Source organism: Canis lupus, chromosome X (genome assembly GCF_003254725.2).
Source record: "Canis lupus dingo isolate Sandy chromosome X, ASM325472v2, whole genome shotgun sequence".
NCBI classification, from domain to species: domain Eukaryota; kingdom Metazoa; phylum Chordata; class Mammalia; order Carnivora; family Canidae; genus Canis; species Canis lupus.
The window spans coordinates 121,660,365-121,680,314 of NC_064281.1; the positions used below are offsets into that span (position 1 = coordinate 121,660,365).

Here is a 19,950-nt window from a genome sequence, read left to right on the forward strand (position 1 = left end):
CTTCTGTGGATCCTATGAGCTAGGACTGGAGAGCCAGGGCTCAGATTTGTGTTTTCTTGGGAGCCAGAAACTGATAGTTTCTGTTTCTCTTTCCTTCTGCAAGCCCAGTGGCAAATGGAGTTATTGATAAACTTCCTTATGCTGCTTCAGGTTTTGGTCTCTCTGTCCTCTGATCCTCGATGTCAGACTCCTCTGGAGATGACCAGATTTCCATTCTTTCTGGGAAGGCAAAGCCAGTTGTTCATTGTAGCGGAGTTTCCCACTCCTGCTCCCACACACATCCTCCTTTCTTTCCTCCAGTCCTTCTTTTTTTTTTTTTTTCCTCCTGTCCTTCTTAGAAGTCAGATTGGGCCCTGTGAAGATATTCTTGTACCACTCTGTGGGGTATCCTAGAGTACCTTTTCCTCCTGAAGGCCAAGTGATTGGAATGGATCTCTGGGATGCCATTGTGTCCCCACAACAAATAGCCATCCTCTTTATTTTTCAAAAATCAGAGATTCCAATTTCCAAACTACATAATTTCCAAGTTACAGCCAGCAGAGGAACTATGGATGCTGAAAAGAGTAGTGCCATGAGGCTTCTGTGCAGGTGATTGAGTGAAAGCCAGATAAGTTGATACGCTTATGGTCAGCAAAAGAGTACAATGGCCCTTTTCAATTTCTGGTAGTGTGAGAAGTTTTATGTTTATTTTTATACCCCATGGGAGGTACTCATACCCAATCCATTCATAGAAAGTGAAAACTAAGCATTTGGAGCCCCTGAATTGAAATAGAGTTTGCAATTTTAGTTCTGAGAAGAAAAATGAACATTTTAAGAATTCTAAATGTTGTATGGTGTTTTTTTTTTTTTTTTTTTTTTTTTTGTCTGCTCACCTACTCACATTTAGCATTCATAATTATCTGGGAGATATTCCCAATTGCGTTCTCCCTCACTGGATAGTTACATTCCAGTCAGAAGAACAGCATGCTTAATAATGGCAACTTGGCCCCAAAGAAAGGGGTGGGAGGAGGGTGACAAAAGGAACTATTTGTTGTGGATTTTTAAAAGACATTCATTCATTTCACAAAAAATTTTTTTTACACAATCAGATTTGCCTATGACAAAGATAATACATGCTCATTCTAGAAACTAAAAAAATAGAGACATAAAGAAGAAAACATAAATGTCTTCAAACCCTACCTCCCAGAGACAATCACTATCAATCTTTATATATTCTTCTGATCCCTTTCTTTCTGTACAACTACAGAACGGTATTGTGCCTTCAATAATGTGCTGTGCACAGCTTTCTGTGCCAGTGCATATATAGATGTAGATGGAGATTCATCCCATTTAATGGCTGCATAGCATTCCACTTTACCAGCATGTCATAATCTATCTACCCCAATCCACAATTGATAACAAAGTTGTTTCCAAGTTTACATTATTCTGTGCAACACCAAAATTAAACAAACTTATACCACATATTTTCAGACTTGTCAGTCTAGGTCCTGTGGATAAATTCCTTGCAGTGGTATTAATGGAGCAAGTGGTGGAGTTCAAGTCATCTAAAATATGTTCTTTCCTTTAAACTCAAAACAATCCTGGATCATTGCTAACCAAATGCAAAATCTACTTGAATTGATCTTAAAAAATTAATTGACAACATTTTCTAAACAGTTCCCCAGGCCTGTGATGAAGATTGATGATGCTGGGATGTGGGGGTTCTCTTTAACTTCCTAATTTTCACCCAAGTCTCTACTTTCTTGTTTTTACTTCTTCTGGGCCTCCCTGACAGATCAATGACTTCCTCCATGTTAGAACTGAGCCCCTTAGTATTCACTATTTGTATTTCAGGCCATCTCAAATCAGTATGTGGGTAATGGCAACAAATAATAACAAACACTTGTAGAGCATTTCCAGTGTGCCAGGCATGCAGTTCTATATACTTTTCTATAACGTAGTTCATGGTCCAGAAAGCCTTAGGTAGTAGTTGCCCTCATATTCATTTCACTGATGAGGAAATGGCGGCCCTGAAAGCCTAATTGGTCCAAATTCACACAGAAAATATGTGGTTGAGCCAGGAGTTAAGACCTGTACAGTTGGCTTGAGACATTTATGGGTGCATCTAAGCCAATGTGCCTTCCCTTTCCAGTTCACAAAGGTGTTAGACACAAGTGCTCCATGTTCTAGCTAGCCAACTTCTGTAAGCAGCCAGAGGTATCTCCTCCTCCCCCACCATCTCAGTTGAATTCAGATGTGGCAGTGACCTGTGCTCACTTGATAGGACATATGCCTCTTCTTGTGTGTGAATGAACCCTCCAGGGCTGATATATGATCCTGCTTTCTACATCTCTTTCCCCTCCCCATTGTTCAAGGCCAAGTTCAACCCCACTCATGCCAGAACAAAACTCACTTCTGGTTCTGTGTTCAAGCCAGTGGGCAATTTTGCATAGGAGCTCGATTCTTTCATGCAGTTCTAAGCTTCAGGGCTGGAAGAAACTGGGATTTCTCCCCTTCTAGTTTGTAAATGATGTCTTCTATTGGCAGAGTTTCTTAATCTTGCTTTAATCATAAAAGTGTGATGTGCTGGTTGCATAAAAAGATTTAACAGGCAGAAAAATATAAAGAAGCAAACAAAATCACTTGTTAGAGAAAAGCACTATTGATGTTTTGGTGTATTTCCTACCATTTTTTAAATGTACACATGTAAGTATGTATGTACTTAAAGTTATGCATCATAATTATAAACAGATTATGGTCATGTACTTGTATACTGATTTTTAAAAAAGATTGTATTTATTTATTTGAAAGAGAGAGAGAGAGAGAACACCAACAAGGGAGTGGGGAGAGGAAGAAGCAGACTCCCCGCTGATGGGGGTGGGTGGGTGCTCCATTCCAGGTCCCTGGGATCATGACCTAAGTTGAAGGCAGATGCTTAACTGCCTGACCCACCCAAGTGCCGCTAGTATACTGATTTTTGTTTATTTATTATTGATTATTTATTTATTTGGCCTTTAAATATTTGTTTGATTTTATATCATACCCACTTTTACAAGTCATTAAAAATTCTTTAAAATCATGATCTTCAAAGGCTGAGTATTTCATCATCTAGATATAATTTATTTATTCATTCCTCTGTCATGGGAAACTTTAATTTTTCCCTTTTTACAGAGATTACTCACACTGTTTTGAGCATCCTTGCATTTAGATGTATCTCTACAGCTCTGTTTTTTTTTCTCCTCTAGAATAACTAGAACAGGAATTTTCAAGATACTTGATTTGTGCTTTGAATTGCTTATCAAAACGCTTTCCAGTTTATATTCTTGTAGTGGTATGTGAGAATGTGTATGTCACCACACCCTGCCAGCATGTATTAGAGTTTTTAAAAATCCCTGCCAGCTTGAAGAGGGCAAAATAGTTTTATTTTGGAACTTTTTTCAGGTGTTTATTGGGCACTTCTTGCTTTATTCCCCTGTTCCCCCAGGTTCCCCTTTAATGACAGGGGATATGGGGAACCATAGACCCTTAACCTGAACATCTAGACTTGTTCACTCCTAGTTTCCTCTTTGAAGTGTGCCCTTCTACTTGCACTCTGGAGCCCATCCTAATACCTCCTTGTACTCTTGGTATTAGGATGGGCTCCAGAGTGTAATAATAATTATGGAGGCAAGAGTACAAGGAGGTATTAGGATGGGCTCCAGGGTACAATTAATACATATATAATGTAATAATTATGGGGGCAAGTAACTTCAGAAACTTCATCCTTTGCTCCTGAAGTCATGCCTGCTCTGTCTTCCATTATTTTTTCTTTATTATTGTTTATTGGAGTTCAATTTGCCAACATAAACCATAACACCCAGTGCTCATCCCGCCAAGGGCCCCCCTCAGTGCCCGTCACCCAGTCACCCCAACCCCCCACCCACCTCCCCTTCCATTATCCCTTGTTCATTTCCCAGAGTTAGGTGTCTCTCATGTTTTGTCACCCTCACTGATATTTTCACTCATTTTCTCTCCTTTCCCTTTTATTCCCTTTCACTATTTTTTATACTCCCCAAATGAATGAGACCATATAATGTTTGTCCTTCTCCAATTGACTTATTTCACTCAGCATAATACCCTCCAGTTCCATCCATGTCGAGGCAAATGGTGGGTATTTGTCGTTTCTAATGTCTGCCTTCCATTAAAATCAGAACTTCGGGGATCCCTGGGTGGCACAGCGGTTTGGCGCCTGCCTTTGGCCCAGGGCGCGATCCTGGAGACCCGGGATCGAATCCCACATCGGGCTCCCGGTGCATGGAGCCTGCTTCTCCCTCTGCCTGTGTCTCTGCCTCTCTCTCTCTCTCTGTGACTATCATAAATAAATAAAAATTTAAAAAAAAGAATCTTTAAAAAAACAAATAAATAAAATCAGAACTTCATGCTCACTCCTATTACCTTTTCTTTTTTTTTTTTAATTTTTATTTATTTATGATAGTCACAGAGAGAGAGAGAGAGAGGCAGAGACACAGGCAGAGGGAGAAGCAGGCTCCATGCACCCGGAGCCCGACGTGGGATTCGATCCCGGGTCTCCAGGATCGCGCCCTGGGCCAAAGGCAGGCGCCAAACCACTGCGCCACCCAGGGATCCCTCCTATTACCTTTTCTAATATGAAGTATGTCTGTGTAATTTGTGAAATTCCTCTTGTGTACTCAGTGTGTGACCTCTACCCCTTAAGGAGATGAGATCTATACTGGCTGGCTCTCACCATTGTTCTCTTGTGCCTCTCTGCCATGTTGGATAGTGCTGATTTTCTTAAAAACACTTGCTTTGTCACATTGTGCCACATTTTCTATAACTTTGCCTACTTCTGGGACTCTTCTAAATGTTCCTTGGTTCCTTTCCCTTTACCAACTGTGCCTTGCACACAGCTGCTATTCACTTGGTTTACTTTAGAAGACACATAGACCTTTTTAGTGATTGCCTTGTAGTAATTGAATGTTGTCATCGATGGGGGAAACAGTAAATTCTGAGAGTGGTGGCCCTCAGGGTTGTAAGTTAGGAAGAGGGATTTCCTGCCTCCTTGCTGAGATTGAGTTTCCTTGCCAATGTGTGGTACAAAACTGAACTCAGTTCATTAAAACAAATTAAAACTTAGGCACTAACACAGTGTCAACTTAGATTATCTTCACAACAAACTTGATACTTACAAATTGTTTTTCATATGCTTTTGGCTATGCTTCATTTGATGTCATAATTTGATATTTCTACTAGTGCTACAAGACAGACCTCTAGATTATAGAGTAACCAAGTCACTGTGTCATCAAAATTAACAAATAAGTGGATCAAAGAGAGACTACATGTGGTATACACATATGTACAATATACACAAGGGAAACTGCAATCATTGCTATGGAAGGATGATTAAAAGATGGTATTAGGACATTTAGGTATTTGGAGGAAAAATTAGTGCAGAGCCTTAAGACATGCCATACTCTAATGTATATATCAAAAGGATTGAAGGCTAAATATTAAGAAAAATATTAGGACAAAACACCAGTGAATATTTACATCGTCTCTGGATAGGAAAGAATATTCTGAGCTTAAAAACAGTGAAAGAGGGATCCCTGGGTGGCGCAGCGGTTTGGCGCCTGCCTTTGGCCCAGGGCGCGATCCTGGAGACCCGGGATCGAGTCCCATGTCGGGCTCCCGGTGCATGGAGCCTGCTTCTCCCTCTGCCTATGTCTCTGTCTCTGTCTCTCTCTCTCTCTCTCTCTCTCTCTCTGTGTGTGTGTGTGACTATCATGAATAAATAAAAATTAAAAAAAAAACAGTGAAAGAAATTAGAAGGAAAATCTTAATAAATTCAACAATATAAAAGATTTTTAAAAAATCTTTACATCAAGCATCATAACAAGTAAATTGTAAATGAAAGGTGGAGCAAAACATCTGCAACAAATATAATTGACAAAAGGTTACTATATGAATCAGTCTTAAAATTAGAAAATGAAAATACTAATTTCTAGCAGCTAAATGGGTAATTGATAGGTACGGGCAATTTACCAGGGAAGAAATACATGTAGCCATTAAGTAAAATCCTACTATAATTAGTCATCAAAGAAATACAAATAGGGGATAAGTTTTGCCATTTGTGAAAGAGCAATCAAAAATGATAGTTTGTGGGAAAACAATGGGCACTTTCATTTGCTGGCATTAGGAAAACAGATAGATATTTTTTGCCAGAAGGCCTACTAGAGAAGATATCAACACTCTGAAAGATGTTTTTATTCTCTAACCCTCCAGTGGTATTTCTAAGAGATCACCTAAAATGCAAATAAACAGTCATGCAAAAAGATGCTTAGTTGAAACATTACAAAAGCATAAAATTGTGTTAGATATGATAGTATATGATAGAATATACCAATCAATCATGTAAAAATAAAGACTTGAAGAACAGGAGTATATGGCTAATATTATGCTAAAGAAAAAACCAAAATATGAAATTGTACACATAGATAGCATAACCTTAACCGTGAAAAAATAGCTGAAAGTAACATGAATTCATATTACATGCCAGACACTTGGCTGAACAACTAGGACTGTGCTGGAGTCCTTAGAGAAGTCTTGGGTGGAGGTGGGCACTGTTATGACCCCTTTTATCCAAATGAGAACACTGGGCGCAGAAAGATTTGGAGACTTGCTCAAAGTCCCACAGCTCCGCAGTGGATGCACTGGGACTATAGGGCCAGGCTAACAGGCTGCATAGCCCAGGCCATGGAAATGGTGGAAAGACCCTCGAGGCATGTGGGTAGCAATGACAGTCATAGAAGCAGAGCTGAGGGCCACACAGCAGATTGGTAATGGTGACAGTCCTGGGAAATACCTGAATGAAGGACCTACCATATGTGGGTAGCAGTGGCAGGTGCTCCCTGAGTAGTAAACGTGTTGTTGTTTCTGCAATCAGGACAAAAACCCAAGAACATCGATGTCTTTTAAAAGCCTCTAAGAGAAAAAGACTGGATGTACATGTGCCACATGTTCATGGCAAGTGCTTGTGCAGAAGACATGACAGCAGTGAGTTCTCGGTTTCTCTTCTGCGGCCTCCAGTCAAGTGCACATTTCTAGATGCACTGGCAGAGGAGCTCCACTGGGGTGGGCCCTGGTCTTCAGATCCCACCTGCTCCTAGGCATGGCCCTGTTGCCAGCCTTCTGCTGGGGCTGGTGTTGGGTGTCTTTCTGGCATTTTTTGGACTGTCGTCCTTTCCCTGTACTCAGGGCCCTGCTGGATATCTCCTTGTCCACCATTTCTCTGTGCACACCACTTGCTCACTCTCAGCCAGCTCAAACTTGTTGCACACGTGGCACCCTGGTCCAACCTTGGTGCCAAGCAAAGGTGGCCAGATCCTGCCGGAAATGGAAAGGAAGAGAGCAAGAGGGGCTAAGGCAGAACTGGAATGGGCCTTTCAGTGTACCTTACTAAGTTCCTGTTCCGGAAATCACACCTGACGCCAGACATGGGGCCTGCAGATGTGAGCTCTAACCCCATTGTACCTGACCTTGGGGAACCCCTACGTCCTTCCCAGGCCCTCTGTCTTGTGCTGTGGCTGCCCTCAGACCACAAGGTGTGAGGACCAGTACCAGAGCTCTGTGGATGCCTAGGGCAAGTTGGGGCATCCAGAGGGAAGCCAGATTGGTGGTTCGGGTGTGAAGTGTATGTCGGACAGGACTCATGCCCCCCGTCTCCACTCCCACCCCATTGTGGGAGCCAGGCTCCCTGGTAGAGACTAAGGAGCAAGTCTGCAAGGGCCTGGCATAGCTTCACAATTGGAGGGGACCTGGACACGCGGGCAGGGGGCCAGGTGAGGCTGCATAGGGAGACGGGGAGCCTCCCATGGGGCGAATAGGCATCAGCTTGGCCAAGGGGACACCTTCACCCAGCTTGTCCCTGGGCCTTCGGGGTCCTTCCCCGGGCAGAAACTGGCTCCTAGGAGAGGCCCAGGGAAGGTTCCAGATAGGGCACAGGGCCTCGGGGTGAGCAGGGCCAGGCCACAGCCAGCATCTGTGCCAAGGACCCTGTCCCTTGCTCGGCCTCTCACCCCCTCCCCCCCGTCGGCCCACAGCAACCACACAGTTTGAAACGGGGAGCTCCCATGCCGTGCATTGTACTTGGTGTTCCCAGGGCAGCGCTTCCTTTACCCAGAGCCAAGCACATCACCTGTTGTCGGAGGCCCTCAAGCTTGTCGGGCACAACCCTCAGGACACATCCCTGTCCTGTCCCCTCACCCCCATCCCTGGGGGATCTGGGACAGCTCCTCCCTCTCCGGGGGCCCCAGTGGCACAGCTTGAGCTGGCCGTGTCCCCGTCTCTCCAGGATTTCCTGAGAGACCTTGGGCTCTTAGTGGCTGCCCCCAGGCCCAACTTGGTGCACACCAGCTGCTGACATAGATGTGAGGGGAAGGGGGTCTTCCTTTTCCCTGTTGTTTAAGTACGGACAGGTGGGAGTGGCATTCGTGACACCCTAGTTCAGAGGGTGCTGTCTCACTGAGTCTATCCAGTCCAGCCTTGACCGAAGCCAAGGCTCCCCTTTCCTGTGGCCATCACCCCTGAAGAGGGCTCAAATGTCCCTCTTCTGTTTTGGGGGCTTAGGGGTGTTGGGGCCATCGGGAAGTAGAGGTGGGGACCTCCTTCAGGGAGCCCCTGCCACTTGTGGAACGGTCCCTTTTCCTTCCCCCTGTGGATCCAGTTTTCTCCTTCTTCTCTTCTTTCTCCTAAAAAAATTTTTTATTGGAGTTCAATTTGCCAACATATAGCATAACACCCAGTGTTCATCCCACCAAGTGTCCCCCTCAGTGCCCATCACCCAGTCACCCCAACCCCCTGCCCACCTCCCCTTCCACTACCCCTTGTTCATTTCCTGAGTTAGGTGTCTCTCATGTTTTGTCACCCTCACTGATGTTTTCACTCATTTTCTCTCCTTTCCCTTTATTCCCTTTCACTAATTTTTATATTACCCAAATGAATGAGACCATATAATGTTTGTCCTTCTGCGATTGACTTATTTCACTCCGCATACTACCCTCCAGGTCCCTCCACATCAAAGCAAATGGTGGTTATTTGTCGTTTCTAATGGCTGAGGAATATTCTATTGTATACATGGACCACAGCTTCTTTATCCATTCATCTTTCTATGGACACCGAGGCTCCTTCCACAGTTGGGCTATTGTGGACACTGCTGCTAGAAACATCGGGGTGCAGGTGTTCCTGCATTTCACTGCATCTGTATCTTTGGGGTAAATCCCCAGCAGAGCAATTGCTGGGTTGTAGGGCAGGTCTATTTTTAACTCTTTGAGGAACCTCCACACAGTTTTCCAGAGTGGCTGCACCAGTTCACATTGCCACCAACAGTGCAAGAGGATTCCCTTTTCTCCACATCCTCTCCAACATTTGTGGTTTCCTGTCTTGTTAATTTTCACCATTCTCACTGGTGTGAGATGGTATTCTTCTTTCTCTGTAGCCCCTTTGGTCTCCCGCTTTCTCCAGGAACCTTGCTCAATACACAGGACACAGTCCTCTCCTTTTTATCCAGTTTCTCTGCCTTTGCTGTAGTCCTCAGCCCAGAGACTCAGAGGTGGGGCAAGGGGATAGAAATGCTACAGAGGGAAGGCAGAAGAGTTGACAGTGGGGCAGAGAAACACTCAGATTTTATTTGTCCATAAGCCTGCCCCTGCTCACCCCAACCACACACATAGACACACAGTATGTACATCAAGTACTTTGTACCCTAATACTGATGCCACCATCCCCTTTCATTCAGAGCCATTTCTGGAAGGCCCTTTCTGGACCAAGCCTTGCACCAGATACAGGGAATTCTGCAGTGAGTGTCATAGTGAATCCTGCTCCAGTGGTCCTTACAGTCAATGGGGGAATGGACAGTAACTCAAGGAAAAAAATTTATGTCATTGCAAATCATGGTCAGTGTGAAGACAAAAAGATGAAACTTAAGCATTGAGGAAGAATTACTATAGACGAGTTTTAAAAAGCCACTTTAAGGGCAGCCTGGGTGGCTCAGCGGTTTAGCGCCGCCTTTGGTCCAGGACATGATCCTGGAGACCCAGGATCGAGTCCCGCATTGGGCTCCCTGCATGGAACCCGCTTCTCTCTCTGCCTGTGTCTCTGCCTCTCTCTGTGTGTGACTCTCATGAATAAATAAAATCTTAAGAAAAATAAAAAGCCACTTTAACAAGATGAGAGAAGGATGAAAAGGAGCCCCAATTTGGGGAGGACTGGGGAAAAAGCCCAGGCAAGTGAAGGGAACAACAAGGGTGCAATCTCTGAGACAGGCTTTTCAAGATATAAAAAGGCCTATGCCCCTTACCTGGAATAGAATCAGTGAAAGGGATATGAGTGGGAGCTGTACTTGGAAGGCTAGGCACGGGGCTTCATAGGCCATGGATAGGAGTCTGGTAGCCACTGGAGGGTTCTGAGCCAAGCAGTGACATGATTAGATAGGTGTTTTAGAATAACCCCCTGACTGCCTTTTTGGAAATGGGTGCAGAAGAAACCCAGACAAGAAGACAGTGGCTGGGAGCATAGTGAGTTGTCCAGGGTAAATATGTCAGTGGCATGCATGGAGAGAGGCATTGGCCATGGAGCAATGCAGAAACACTCCAGTAAGGCACGAATGGTTAGGCCCCAAGCTGTGTACTATAGCCCTCTGCAAAGGAAAAAGAGCCTCTTTTGATGAACATTCACTTTTCCCTCCGCTTCAAAATGAACATTTTGTACATTTTTTGTTAAAACAAAAGAGTGAGGCCCTTAAAAATGGATTGGAACTGATTGGAGCCTCTGTGTATAAGGGTCAGGGAGCTCTACTCACTGGAGGCCATGATTGTGGAGTCACAAGGAGGTTAACTGGCTTTCTTATAGTGGATTATCTTAAGGCTACTGTCTACAGGTCTTTTCTCTTGACCTAGTTTTTTTCCTCCTTTCTTCTCAATGGAGAAATTCTTTTTCATATTCTGCCTGAGAGATATTCACCTTATTGCTAGTGGTCTGGGAGCTGGGTGAGAATTGGAGCTGGGCGTCTCACTGTCCATCTATCTAGACTTTCACTTCAATCTCTAGTTTTGAGTAAGTGCCTCTACCCCAAGGTATTCATCAGCATTTGCTGCAATACTTCAGTTGCCAGACCTCAGTGGTTTATAACATTTATTTCTCATGCACTGGCCTTTTTAGATCAGTTGTGGTGTGCATCATTGTGTGGACATAGCTTCAGGTCTGCTTCATGTGTCTTCTCATTCTGGGACCCAGATGGAGGGAGCACTGGCCACCTGAGTAAGGCAGGGTCTCCCGATGGTCTAGGGCAAGGGTGGAGGAGGGCAAGCCAAACCATGCAATCACATTAAAGCCTCTGGCTGCACATGGTGTACCTCATGTCTCTATTCACATTTTATTGGCTAATGTAAGTCATGGATCAAAGCCCAAAGGCAATGGGGCATGGAAGTATATTCCACCTACAGTGAACTATAGCAAGGACAGGAAGGGAACGGAGACTTGTGATCAAACAAATGTTCATACCACATATGCTGAAACAGTGGTGTTGGATGAAGACCTGAGGGATGGAGAGGTGTTGGGCATCTGAAGAGGAAGAATGCTCCCAGAGGAAGAAATAGCACACACACAAAAGCCTGGTATGTCCCCAGAACTGGGAGATCTGAATGGATGGAGCAGTAAGTAGGGACATCACCATGAGGGGAGGTCAGATGGGCACTTGGGGCAGTGAGGCAGAATGCCATGGAAAGAAGTCAAGATTTATATCCAAAGGTGGTAGGAAGCCCCTGCCTGGCATATTTTCAGAGAAGGATGTGACAGGTTTGGATTTATTTTTAAAGGCTCTCTCTAGTTACCTTGGGAAAGAAAGATGGAGGGGGAAAGAGAGGTTGCAGGAGGACGAAATAGGAGGTGAATGTAGCCAGTAGTTTGGGCTAAAGATAGTGGCATCTGGGCAGCCCGGCTGGCTCAGAGTTTAGTGCCGCCTTTGGTCCAGGACGTGATCCTGGAGACCCTGGATCGAGTCCCACGTCGGGCACCCTGCATGGAGCCTGCTTCTCCCTCTGCCTGTGTCTCTGCCTGTGTGTGTGTGTGTGTGTGTGTGTGTGTGTGTCTCATGAATAAATAAATAAAATCTAAAAAAGAAAGATAGTGGCATCTTTCACTTAGGATGTGGCTGTGGAGATAAAAGTTGGTAGAATTAGGGGACACCTGGGTGGCTCAGTGGTTGAGCGTCTGCCTTCAGCTCAGGGCATGATCCCGGGGTTCCGGGATCAAGTCCCACATCGGGCTCCCTGCAGGGAGCCTACTTCTTTCTCCCTCTGCCTATGTCTCTGCCTTCTTTCTGTGTCTCTCATGAATAAATAAATAAAATCATAAAAAGATGTTGGTATAATTGGAAGACAGCTGAAAGATGAATAGATAGACTTGATGATAGAGTAAGTGTGGGTGAATGAGGGAGAGGAGAAGTGAGAAATTAGTCTCAGGCACTAGTTTGGACTATCACAGGGATATGGTTATCATTTAGGAACAGAGAGGTGGGGATGGGGGGGGAAGAGAGCTATCAAGATCATAGGACCTGGAGGAAGGGCCATTTCTAAATTGAGGAGTCTTGCTGGGACATAGTGAGGTCCTTCAGGGAAAAAATAACCCAAAGACTGTTCTATGAGCAATAAAAGGGAGCCAAGTGGTGGGTTTGGCAGAGTGAGCTCTCAGCCTGAGAGGAGCTGGCCCAAGTCAAGTTCTCCTCCAGGACAAAGGAGTCTGAGAAAGTGCAACAGGCCCAAGTCAAGTTCACCTCCAGGACGAAGGAGTCTGAGAAAGTGCAACAAACTCTCCAGCAGCAATTCAGTGGAATATGACCCTTTTTGTCATTATTATCATTGACAGTGGGTACCCCTGGGGAAAGGGATATAGTATATGGAACTGTAAGAAGTCCATGGTGTGTTCTTTATATTTTATTCCACATAAATCTGGACTGTTTAAATTCTTTTACATATAATATTTTGTACTGTTACTATAGGACAAAAACCATGAAAAACACGAAAGTCACTATAATAATTGAAGGCAGCCTGGTATATATGAGAACTAGGAAAATGAATATGTTTCAGCTTTAGCTATACAGTCCCATCACTGTGGGACATAGAGCAAGTCCACTTCTTCCCTAGACCTCAGTTTCCCCATCTGTATAATGAGGAAATGACACCGTATCCTGCTCACACTGAAGGCCTGGAACTCTGTCAGCCTGAGGCTATCCTCGTGTGGCCCATGTGCTTCCTCTTTCCCTAGTGCACCTACATCCCCTCCACCACTCCCAAGAGTAAAAATAGTCCTCATGGAGTGGGTGAAGGAGGAAGAGAAAAGTTGTGCAGATGACTTTATTGAAGAGTTTTGCTGAGAAGGAGCACAGAAAACCAGGGCTGTCATTAGAGGGAAATGTGAAGACAAAAGAGAGTCTTCTAAGGATGTGAGATAAAGAGCATGTGTGTGTGCTGATGGGATAGATTTGATTTAAAAAAAAAAAGAAGTAATGATGCAGAGAAAAGAAGGGGAGAAGGGCATGAGAATGCTTCTAGGAGGTGGGAAAGAATGGAAGTTGGCCTTAGAGGTAGAGACAGTTCATTTATTATCACCAGGTCAAGGCTAAAAATAGAGACACAGACACAGGCAATGGGTAGGTATGATGGTGGGAAGATGACATGAATCTTGGCAGATTGCACCTGTCTTCTCAGTGAAGTATGGGGCAAAGTCATTAGGCGGGAGTTTGGAATTTTGATGAGAGGAGATACTGTTAAAGAGTAATTTAGAGAGAGGGACTAGGAGTATAACCAGGAAATGGGCCATTAAAATTAAAGCTATTCAGAACTGTAGAGATATATGCCCCAACAAAATTCAACTGTTTAGGTACAGCTAGGACGTAGGCTTGTCCCAGGGTTCAGGAAGCCATGGGGCTTTAGATAAGCAAAGACACTGGAGGGAAAGGGTGCAAAGAAACTAAGAGTGCTGGCAAAGGAGCATTTATGGGCTTGGAGCATAACATCTAACTGGATAAACAGGGAAGTGTGGGCATGGAGTGTGTGTGGTGGTGGAGCAGGTGAATGTGGCATGTATATGTGTGTCTGTGTGTGTGTGTACACATGCATGTGTACTGGGTAATGGATAGGGAAAGGGGGTTAGATTGATGGATTGGTGGACTGTTGACACCAGTGGGAAGCTAAAAAACAGGAGGTGATGATCAGAGAATGGAATGCTTGAAACCAAGGATTTGGAAGCACTGCAGTTATTGGTAGCAACAAGGTGATGGCAAGGGTGTGACCTTGGAAGTGAGTGGCTAAGATGGGCTTTAGGGAAAGGTAGTGGTGGTCAGAATACTGAAAGGCCAGGTGAGGAATGGAAACCCACATGGACAATGAATTTGCCAGAAGTAACAACAGACATAGAAGTAGGGAGAAACACAGGAATGGGAGTAGGGAGTGACAGAGGCAGGTGTTGAAAGATTATTGCAACTGAGAAAGATAGTGGGTGGCAGACTCTGATGTACTTGCAATGAGTTGGGAATTTCTCAGGATGCACAAGAAAAGTGATTGGGAGATAGTGGCTTTCTTCCCAGATCTGTCACCCAAGGTAGTGTGGGAACTGTGGATGACAATACTTTGGTAAGGGGCTTTTTTCCCCCAGCCTAACTAGGTATATATACCCACTGATAAGTGTCATGGGGAAATCTTATATTTTTTTCCAGACATTTATTGGCCACCTTCTCTGTGATAGTTCTACCAAGAGTAGCTATATAATTTATTGTCCAAACCAGGGTAGTTTAGAGAATGCTAGAAGGCTAAACTGGATGGGACTCCAGGACAACCAGAGTAAACCAGGCAAACTGTGATGTGGGTTGACCACCAAATGACTGAATGTGTGACTTTCATTTAGCCAGTAGTACTGTGAGATTGGTAACCCCCTTTTCACAAGGTGTGAGGGCTAAGTCAAAAGAAAATAATTTGAGGTTTAGTCAACATTGAGAATGAAAAATTATTAATCTCAGAAACACACTATTCTAGTAATTGAATGAATTTATTTATTTTTATTAGCTAAAATAGCTTCTGAATGTTCTTTAAAAAACTTTTTATTTTAAAATAAATTTTAAATTCACAGAACCACTGCAAAGACATTACAGGGTTCCAATATATTCTTCACTAGCTTCCCTTAAACGTGTTTATATTTAACTTTAAATAAATAATACAAGTCTCAACAGAACAACAGACAGAACAAATCTTCAAACAAAAAGAGTACTCTACATCATCAAATACCCATACCCTCCAGTTTGTTCTGTCCTTTCTATTAGTTTGACACTCTCCATTCCATGTTGGCTGGTAAGCAGTCAAAATGCTATACTCATGCTACTTTTCTAGCTAAATGCAGTACTCAGGCTATTTTGCTAGTTACCCAGTCTCTTTTATTTTTCTTCTTTATTATACCTCAAAGCAACCAGGCTTTGCTAAGTTCTGTCTTGTTGTCTAGAAGAGCCCTACTCAAAAAGAGTTCCACAGACTTGTATCAGGCCATATGCTCTTTGGTACCAGTCTATGCTGAGATGAATATAGAAACAGAAAGTAAGAATTCAGAAACTTTTATTCAGCAATTTAACAGTGCTGTTACATCTTTATTGTACTTTAGAGAAAGTTCCCCAGAGATTGAGAATCAAAAGTTTTAGTGGCTCGATGTCTAGAGAAGAGAGTAGAATCACAGAAGCCAGTTAACTAGCTGGCTAGTTTTTTCACTATTTTTCTAACAGTGAAAAATGAGCAGGACCTGACCCGTGGTAGTGAGGCTATAGAGGAGAGGTCTGAGGTGAGACTGGTGCTATGTTGGTGTTGCCAAGTAAAGAGAAAACAAATCAAAGATGACCATTAGTAATTACCCCTATTTCTGGCTCTGTTCTCACTCAGGCTCCTATCTGTTTGAAATTCCTCTTCTGCCCTGCTCCAAGCCCTCCAATGCACACACACACACACACACGCACACACACACACACACACACACACTCTCACTTATATTCTACATACATTCACACACACATTCTGTCACACATTTTCACATACATTTTTTTTCTTTTTTAATAAATTTATTTTTTATTGGTGTTCAATTTGTCAACATACAGGATAACACCCAGTGCTCACCCCATCAAGTGCCCACTTCAGTGCCCGCCACCCAGTCACCCCCATCCCCCGCCCACCTCCCCTTCCACCACCCCTAGTTCGTTTCCCAGAGTTAGGGGTCTTTCATGTTCTGTCTCCCTTTGTGATATTTCCCACTCATTTTTCTCCTTTCCCCTTTATTCCCTTTCACTATTTTTTATATTCCCCAAATGAATGAGACCATATAATGTTTGTCCTTCTCCGATTGACTTATTTCACTCAGCGTAATACCCTCTAGTTCCATCCACGTCGAAGGAAATGGTGGGCATTTGTCGTTTCTAATGGCTGAGTAGTATTCCATTGCATACATAAACCACATCTTCTTTATCCATTCATCTTTCGATGGACACCGAGGCTCTTTCCACAGTTGGGCTATTGTGGACATTGCTGCTAGAAACATCGGGTTCACATATATTTTTAAACACATACTCACATACATGATGGCTGCACACACACTCAAATAGACTCACCTACTCTCACACACATATGTCCTCACCTGTGTACACTCACACATACACTCACACCGCTCATATACATTCTCTTATATACACTCACACATTCTCACACACTCATACTTACATGCATATATGCCCATCCCTCACACACATACTCAGTCTCATGCACAGATGCCCTCATATATATGCACTCACACACATTCATACGACTCATACACATTCTCTCTCTCACACACATTCTTATTTGCATATATATGCTTGCACATATACATACTGCATACATTCACACACACACTTGTGCCTTCACATACATGCACTCAAGCACATATACATGCGTACTCATACACACATATTCTCTCACACATATTCATAAATACTACTTTCACATAACTCCTACTCATTTTTTCACATGCACATTCTCACACATATTTATTTTTTAAAGATTTTATTTATTTATTCATGAGAGACACACAGAGAGAGGCAGAGACCCAGGCAGAGGGAGAAGCAGGCTCCATGCAGGGAGCCCAATGCGGGACTCGATCCTGGGACTCCAGGATCATGCCCTGGGCTGAAGGCGGCGCTAAACCGCTGAGCCACCAGGGCTGCCCCTCACACATATTTATAATCACACACACACACACACACACATACACACACACACACACACCTACTTATCTATCCTTCTAGACCCAATCCAGATGTTATTTCATCTGTGAAGCTTTTTCTGATCCACTGATCTCTCTCCCCCAGTAGATTCACCCCCTCAATTTTGTCAGAGCATTTAACTCAGCACTGTACTATAGTAACTTGTGTATATATGCTTTCTCTCTCTCTTTCTCTCTGTCTCTCTCCCTCTCTCTCTCACACACAAACACACACACGCACGCACCCTAGATGGAGCAGGGCTATTTATTTCTCATTTTTGTTCTCCTGGGCCAGGTATACAAGAGGCAGCCAGTATAGATTTGGGACTGAATTGGATGGAGTTTGACACTTTAGTGGATGCTTATTACATATTTGTTGGATTAAAGTTAAATTAAAGCAGTCCCAGTAATGAAGATGCACAGTTGCAAAGCATGCAAAGAAGAGATGGAGTTGAAGGGTTTACTTTTTCCGAAGGTATTTCAAGAATAGTAAGGGAAGAGACACCCAAGTGGCTCAGTGGTTGGGTATCTGCCTTCAGCTCAGGTTGTGATCCTGGGGTCCTAGGATTGAGTCTGGCATCGGGTTCCCCACAGGGAGCCTGCTTCTCCTTCAGCCTATGTCTCTGCCTCTCTCTCTGTATCTCTCATGAATAAATAAATACAATCTTAAAAAAAGAATAGTAAGGGAAATAATGTTTGATTTTGGACACGCTGAAAGCAAGATGTTCATGGAATTTTCAGTAGTCTTAGAAATTGTATTGAAGCTTGGGAGAGAGGTAGAAGCTAGAGGGAGAGATTTGGAAGATATTGTTAAATGTCATAATCGAACCCAAGATGAGATTATTCAGGGAGACCGTAGTGTGAAGTGAACACAGGATAGAGAAGGAAACTCTGGGAACCATCACACTTCAGGGGTAGGAAAGTAAGAGGAAAGATAAACAGAAGATAGAAGGAAAGAGCCATCCCCCTTCATGGCTTGAAGAGGAGATCAAACATTCATCCAGGAGCTATAGTCTGCAAGGATACTGACCTGGAGTTAGTCAATCTCCTGCAGCAGGGAAGGGTAGAAGCTAGTAGAGTCTGATGAGAGGATGGTCAAAGTTTGGTGTTTCTATGGAAGAGAGGAGGAGAATGATCTGCAAGTAACAATAAGTATCAGGTTCAGAAGGAGATTTGCATCACATTCTTGTCCAAATATATAAGGTACGTGTTTTAACTCTTAATTCTTATCAACCTAGATTTCATTATCATTACCATTATTCAAGTAGAATAAGGAGGCCAGAGAGTGAAACTATAAATGGAAAAGCAAGAACAGAATCCCAGGCAGTCTGGTGCCAGAGACTGGACTCTTAAGCACCATTGCATGCCTCCCAAGTGAAAAAAGGAGCCATTTTGAACCAAAACATAATTTCTATTAACCACACAAATGATGCCACCCATAGATATTCATATAATGTACATAGAAATCAGCAGCTCCATTAGACCATATGCCTAACAACAGACTATGCAGATTGTTCGGGATAGGACAGGTTATGCAACAAAACTGACAGCCTCCAATCCCAGTGGTTTTTCATCACAAAACCTTACCTTCTAAAGCCCATGCTTGATGTTCATCACAGGTCAACAGAGGCTCTGGTTAATGGAGGGGCTCCATGTACTTTGTAGCTTCATCCTCTGGAACTCATGACCTCCTCATACTCAAAGAACAAAGCATTTGGGGATCCCTGGCTGGCGCAGCGGTTTGGCGCCTGCCTTTGGCCCAGGGCGCGATCCTGGAGACCTGGGATCGAATCCCACGTCGGGCTCCCGGTGCATGGAGCCTGCTTCTCCCTCTGCCTGTGTCTCTGCCTCTCTCTCTCTCTCTCTCTCTGTGACTATCATAAATAAATAAATTAAAAAAAAAAGAACAAAGCATTTATGTCCCCCAGGCCAGCACTGATCATATAGCTCTTCCTAACTGCATGGGGTCAAGCAGGGGAGGGAGGGACTGGGAAAGGTAAAGGAGCAAATAGGATATCTGGTGAGCAACTATGTGAACTACAGGGACCTTTTACTAGAGGGGCTTTAAATGACTTGTTTCATGCATGGCTTAAAAAGCCCTTGGAGGCTTGTTTTGTTGGGAAATTAATGACTGTGTGTGTGTGTGTGTGTGTGTGTGTGTGTGTGTGTGTGTTTGCAGTCATAGCTCATTTAAGACTTAAGTATCTCTGCTACTTCTGTAGTTTACTCTTAGCATTTTGTTTACTCATGCATCCACTCATTTATTCAACAACTATTTATTTAACACCTGCTATGGGTCAAAAACTTCTGCCCTCATAGAGGTGCTATTTGAATGGGCATTAAGGAGGACATGTGATGTGATGAGCACTAGATGTTATATGCAACTGATGAATTATTGAACACTACATCTGAAACTAATGATGTACTATATGTTGGCTACTTGAATTTAAATTTTAAAAATGAGTGGGAGCAAACAATTGACACAGTAAGTATATGATACCTGGCAAGTGGTGAAGAAAGGTAAGGCAGAGAGGGAATATGGAGTGCCAGGCCTAGGAGCTACAGATTTTCATAGGCAGTCAGGGAAAGCCTTGGTATGAAATGGTTGGTCAATCACCTGAGAGTGTTAAGAGAGCAAGCCACGAACTTTTCCCA

The 19,950-nt window shown here is 43.6% G+C and overlaps 1 protein-coding gene and 1 long non-coding RNA gene across 5 annotated transcripts in view; both read left to right on the forward strand.

The window, feature by feature from the left end:
• LOC112644143 (synaptonemal complex protein 3-like) overlaps positions 1-19,950 on the forward strand; it is a 161,293-nt gene that overhangs the window by 73,458 nt on the left and 67,885 nt on the right. The gene's annotated exons all lie outside the window — the stretch shown is intronic.
• LOC118353686 (uncharacterized) overlaps positions 10,770-19,950 on the forward strand; it is a 57,223-nt gene continuing 48,042 nt past the window's right edge. The window contains exon 1 of the long non-coding RNA XR_007409303.1: positions 10,770-11,645. This is a non-coding gene — a long non-coding RNA (uncharacterized LOC118353686). The remainder of the gene's footprint in view (positions 11,646-19,950) is intronic.